Consider the following 6,765-nt stretch of genomic DNA (forward strand, 5'->3'; position numbering starts at 1 on the left):
CTCTCGCCAAATTTACTCTTGGTAAAAATAATTTAGATATTATATTAGGCAAACAAAGATGTGTTTTTGATAAGGCTGGATTGGGATATAATCCTGAAAATCAACAAAAGATGTATAAAAATTTCTTTACCTCCACTCAAAAGACTAGTTCTCCCTTCTTCACATGCTTTTATTGTGGTAAGAAAGGCCATATGTAACACCATGAGATATTATATGTTATAAATCGATGTTTAATTGTATTTATTGTGTTATTTGACTATATGATAGACTTGAATGAGTTGAAGTATGCCTTGAACTAGTCATGTGTGAATTTCTTGATATGGATGTTGAATTATGTGGAGTTTTGTTGAGCTAAGTTGAAAGTATGAGATTTTAGATTTTACCAAAACCTAGTTCAATGAAATTGCGATACCAGATTTGTTAACCGTTGGATCATCTTCAAATTTTGTCTGCATATCCCTAAGATATGTTTCTATAGTCTGACAGTTGGGATTTTGAAAATAGTAACTTCTGGTCTCCCGCTAAGCGAGAATGGTGCGCTAAGCGCAATTCCAACCGAGGGGAATTGCGTTGAGCAACCCAAAGCTGCGCTAAGCTCAATCCCAACCGAGGGGAATTGCACTGAGCGGCCCAAGGGTGCGCTTAGCGAGCCCTAGTGAAGAGGGGGCTATGCTAAGCCTAAATTCTTGCGCTAAGCGCAAGAAGTGGACTTCAGCTTAGCGCGATAGGCCCGCTAAGTGAAAGTTGTAGGTTAGAAATACGTTTTTATCTTGAAAAATATGATTTTTTCACTCTCCTCTTCTCCAAAACGTCTCCCAAACCCTAAAACCTTATTTTCCACCACCCAAGACCACCGGTGGCCGCCGTTACTTGCCGTTGAACCCCACACCAAGAGGAACACTATAATCGGAGTAGAATCCTCCTCTAGGATTCAGTGGAGAAAATCCTTCAATCCTCCATTTCATAGTTTCTTTGAGGTAATCTTGACTTCTAAACCTTCTCCTAGTTAGTTTGAGTTCCTCTTAGTGTCTCTTATGTGTTGGGTATTGTAATAGGGTGTTTTTACACTTCCTTTGAAAAACCCTAGAGAATGAGACAATGTAAAAGTTATCTTTTTATAACATTGAGGTTATTTTTGCGGCATTCACTGAACCCCGGTCGCATTGGCGTGATCGGAATTTCAAAAAGATGTTTCTTTTCTTTAGAACCCGAAATACCCCTCAACTCTTTATGTTTTGACAGTGATATTTGACCCCAAATGTTGCCTTTGACCTTGTTTTTGAAACCTATGCTAAAATTCCTTCATTTTGGCATATAGAGACTTGCGTTTGGAAGAACGAGCGTGAACGAGAGAGACCTCTGAGTAACGCAAAGAGGAACTGACGGAGAGCTCACGATAGGTGAGGGGAGTTATTATAAAATTTACCATTTTGACACCATAGTTAAGGTCAGGGAACCTAGCTATGAGAATATCTTCCTGTCCTTGTTGCATGCTAATTTTCTTTCAAGAAAACTACGTTTTTAAATAATGGGATGCGATACATTTGGTATTGATGTGAATGTTGGTTTTCAAGAAAAACTATGTTTTTAACGAATGGGATACGATAAATCTATTGTTGATGAATAACATTATTGTTTATTAAACTTGTGTTGTTTGAAGACTTGGGGAGTGTGAACCTCATGCATGAAAAATATATTTATATACGGAATGCGACTTATTGTTCATGTTGCTATTGGTGACTTTAATTGATATGTGGTGATGTTGATATTTACGATGATATTGATTTGAGATGACGTTGTTAATGGTGATCATGCCAACATGAATTGATGTTATTATTGATGGTTATGTCAATATGGAATGAGGTTGTTGTGGTTATTGGTGATGTCATTGAAATGGAATGATGTTTATGTTGAGAAAGACATTGAAATGGAATGTTGATGATGTTGGAAATGCATTGACAGGTGCATGTTGTGTATGTTTGTGGGGGGGGGGGGGTGCATTGGCCTTGTCGGATGTCCCTTTTGTGGGAAAATAGAGTGGTTAAAGAATCTAAGCATTTCCAAGGGGATGCTTAGGAGCTTTAATTCATCCATGGTCATTGTACTTGATGGTGCCCACGTTCATATGTCGTATGTTATGTATGTCCATGAGGGGGTGCATTGACCTTGTCGAACGTCCCTTGTGTGGGAAACTAAAGTGGTTAAAGAATCTAAGCATTTCCGAGGGGATGCTTAGGAGCTTTAATTCATCCATGGTCATTGTACTTGATGGTGCCCATGTTTCATACCTCATATGACATGGGAAATAGTATACACTGTGGCAGTATGTACTTTGTACTAGGGGGTGTGTCACCTGGTAGGGAACTCCTTGTGGGCCCAGGTTGATCACCTAGGGGGGGAGTTACAGTGGACGACTGGGTGGCCTCGACAAATACTTCATGGTTTCCTAAGTGAGGTGTCGTGTAGACACGCTTAGGGCTATTTCCTTGGTATTGGATACGGTACGTACCGCATTGCATCTGAGAGTTGAGGTCAGGTGCATGCATCATTTTGAGCAGTCTTGATTGGATCCATGGATGGATGATGAATAATTGTTGAATGTGTATGATGAATAATTGCTGAATGTGGGTGTTGAAAAATGAATGTTGTGTAAGCTCATGATGTTTGCTTATGTTTTCTTGTTAATTGTGATTATTTGGATTTAACATTGGTTCTTTTTATAATGAACTCACCCTTGCAATTTTGTATCGTGTGGTTGATACCTGTGATGATCGCGAACCTTGTTCGTGGGAGTAGAATGACAACAGTAGGGTGCAGGGATGAGATTCTGTTGACGAAGTTGTGATTTTTTTGGGGAGAGAGTTGTGTTTTGTTAATCAAATCCTCCATAGTGGTTCATGATTTCTTTTGTTGGATTAAGGATGTAAATCATAGATTTAATTATATCTACGAACTGATTTAATCTTCATTATGTGTATGATGTGTACTAAACTACTATATTAACATTCATGTGTTTGGTTAAACATTGGTGCGTGTTTGGGAACACACACACACACACACACACACATACATATATATATATTTGTGAAATTCAAATTTACTATGATTTTCATAAGCAAAATAATGGGGTTTTCATAAAAGAAAGAAAAAGAATTTAATTTTCCAGTTATTACAGTGGTGATATCATAGCGACGAGGCGGTTCGTTACACCATACTGCATCAACATGTTATATTAGAAAGAATGGTAGTAGCATTGGAAAAATGGTATGGGTTCCAAAAGGTTCTTTAGTCAAAACCAACATTCAAGGACCCAAGAAAATTTGGGTAATAAATAAAAATATGATTATATGAATGAAGGACTCCTTGAAGCAAAGTTGGTACATTGATAGCAGTTGCTCCAAACACATGACAAGAGATGCATCAAAGTTTATTTATATTTCTCCCAAAAATAGTGGACATGTGACCTATGGAGACAACAACAAAGGTAAAATTCTTGGAGTTGGAAAAATAGGTATGAATCCCTCTACCTCCATAGAAAATGTTTTACTTGTTGATGGTCTTAAGCATAGTTTATTAAGTGTTCGTCAATTATGTGATAAAGGCTTTTTGTTATCATTTGATTCTCATAATTGCTTTTGATGAGACCAACTCTATTAGGCCATGAAATGATACTTTGAACAGTATGGCATGCTCTGCTCTATTAATCTATTATAAATTGTTGAATGCTTTTCTTCTCTCTGCTTATGATTTGTTTTTGATGTTGACAAAGAGGGAGAGATAGATAAAGATAAGATATTAAGGGGAATTATCTATTTTTTTTTTTATATATATGAAAAAATCAAGGGGGAGTGAACGACACAAGTATATATTCTTTTTACTCCTTACCTACAGATGGTTGTCATAATCAAAAAGGGGAGAATGTGAATCATGCAGGTTTTGATGATGCCAAAAGAATTTACTTGATAATGATTATCATCATCAAAAAGGGGCCGAATGTGAATCATGCAGGTTTTGATGATGCCAAAAGTATTTACTTGATGAAAGCATAGAGATAGATAAGGTGATGGTTGTCATCATAAAAAAGGAGGAGAATGTGAATGCATGTATACAAGTTTTTGATGATGCCAAAGTATAAGCAAACAAGATTGATTCAAGAAACATTCAAGGTTAAGCAAACAAAGATTGCTTCAAGATTAATTCAAGGTCAAGCAAACAAGATCAAGAAAAAGATAAGGCCTTAGTTTATTTGTTAAAAGAATCTCACATTGGTTGATCAGTTTTGGCCTCAAACAATTATTTTCAACAACTCAAGGCACTGGTAATCGATGGTAATCGATTACCAGAGACAGATTGCAAATGGGCTATTCAAAAAGGGTTTTGGAAAATTTGAATTTTAAATCTTGTAATCAATTACCAAATGTCTGTAATCAATTACCAGTAATGACACTTTAGAAAACACTTTGAAAAGTCATGACTCTTCAAAATCTAATTGTGTAATCGATTACCAGAATCTTGTAATCAATTACCAGTGAGAAAATTTTAGAATTGTTTTTTTGAAAAGATACATCTCTTCAAACTATTTTGAAAAGGCACAATGGGCTTATATATATGAGTGTTTGACTTCGAAAAGTACAAGAGAGAGATGATTTAGAGAACTTAATTGCCAAATTCTCTCTAAACAACTATTGGCCAAACACTTGCAAATCTATTGAGAATTCTTCTAGGATCTTCAATTTGTATCATCTACTCTGAAGGAGAGAAATCTTATTGTACATCTCATAAACTCAGTTGTAATCAAGAGACTATTTGAGGACTGGATGTAGGCACGGAAAGTGGCCGAACCAGTATAAATCAAGTTTGCAATTCTCTCTTCCCTTATCTCATTTATTTTATTGCAACTAATTTTGTCTTGCACGTTTAAAGAACATTGATTAACTTAATTGTTGCTTCTTCTTCTACATTCTGAGCCTATCATATATCATTTAAAAGGGGATTAAAATTTATTAGTGGGAAAATTTTGAAACTTAATTTACCCCCCGTTTTAAGTTATTGAGACCACTTGTCCAACATATACTTGTTTTGGATTACATGTCTAAGTAGGTGGAAGTAGTAGCACCCCTACTAATGATTCTCGGGTGGTGATAAATTTTCTAAAGAAAAATATTTTCACTAGATTTGGAACACCTAGAGCAATCATTGATGGCCTTTTGGCTAAATATGGGGTGACTCATTGGGTTGCAACCCCATACCATCCATAAACTAGTGGCAAAGTAGAATTGTCTAATAGGGAGTTGAAAATGATTCTTGAAAAGATAGCAAATGCATCTAGGAAGGATTAGGAACTTAAGCTAGATGGTGCACTCTAGGTTTATAGGATAACTTTTTAAACTCCCATTGGTATGTCCCTATATAGACTTGTGTTTGGTAAGAATTGCCACCTACCTATGGAACTAGAGCATAGAGCCTTTTGGGCTCTTAAATTTCTTAACTTTGACCTTGAGTTTATAGGTAAGAACAACTTGATGCAGTTGAATGAATTGGATGAATTCAGACTTACAACATATGAGAATGCTAAGATTTACAAGGAGAAGTAAAAAAGAGATGGCATGATGCTAGGATTCGACAAAGAACATTTCAAGTGGGGGAGAAGGTATTGCTACACAACTCTCGTTTGCATTTGTTTCTTGGAATGTTGAAGTCTAAATGAAGCGGTCCCTTTAAAGTTAGCAAAGTATTTCATTATGGAGTGTTAGAATTGAAAAAGCAAGACAAGGCCATTTTCAAGATGAATGAGCATAGAGTCAAAGCGTATTATGAGGGATTCCAACAGGTGCAAAACATTGTGCACCTTTCCAACCTTTGAGTGACTTAACCATTAGACGTAAGACTCATGATGTTAAAAAATGCTATCTGAGAAGCAACCCGTGATTTGTATCCAGTTAATTATACTTTGCTGCATTATTTTTTAAATTATTAAGTAAAACTGCCTGTCAGTACAACAACCATGGTCATTAAGCTAATCCACTACAAATGTAGTCAACCATTTCATTATGGTTGTGGTGCTCTCTTCTTTTGTTTTTTCACTTGTCACCACGATCATTGTTAACCTCACCACGACCGTGGTGCTCTTCACGCAATGCATTTTGCATTGTGTACTATGGTTGTAGTACTTTAAGTATGACTGTGGCTCCTTCCTTTATTCTTCTTCTTCTTTTATGAGAACTAGGTCTCTACGACAGAGTCTACGCATACCTAATGACCATTAGTTGGTAGAGGGGTGCCTCCATCTCAGATCATGATTTTTGCAACATTATGCTAGGTGTGATGTTGTTTTGTTCTTTTTCTTGTGTGCATTCCTTCCATGTTCTCACTTCCTGGTGTGCATAGGGAGTTGATTGCTGGACGAAATGATCATGCGATAGCTGATGCTCTCCAAGCCTTAGCTTAGGCTATGGGGAATCAGAATAAGGGAGAAGTGCTGGAGATGCTGTGATGCAATCCTCCCTAGGAAGGGACCAGTCACTAGAGCCATGAGCAAGAGGCTCTAAGAGGATTGGACTAGAGTTGCTGAAGAAGGCCCTAGGGTTCTCATGAACCTCAGGGTAGATTTCTGAGCCCATGGGCCAAGTTTGGGTCCAATTCTCTTTGTACATATTAGAATAGGATGTCATTATATTTGATCCTTGTATTTAGGGCTCCATATTGTAGGTAGGGTACCCTAGAAATATAGGATTTTTCAGCCTTTGTATTTTAGGGCACCTAGAC

Source organism: Glycine max, chromosome 5 (genome assembly GCF_000004515.6).
Source record: "Glycine max cultivar Williams 82 chromosome 5, Glycine_max_v4.0, whole genome shotgun sequence".
Classification (NCBI taxonomy): Eukaryota; Viridiplantae; Streptophyta; class Magnoliopsida; order Fabales; family Fabaceae; genus Glycine; species Glycine max.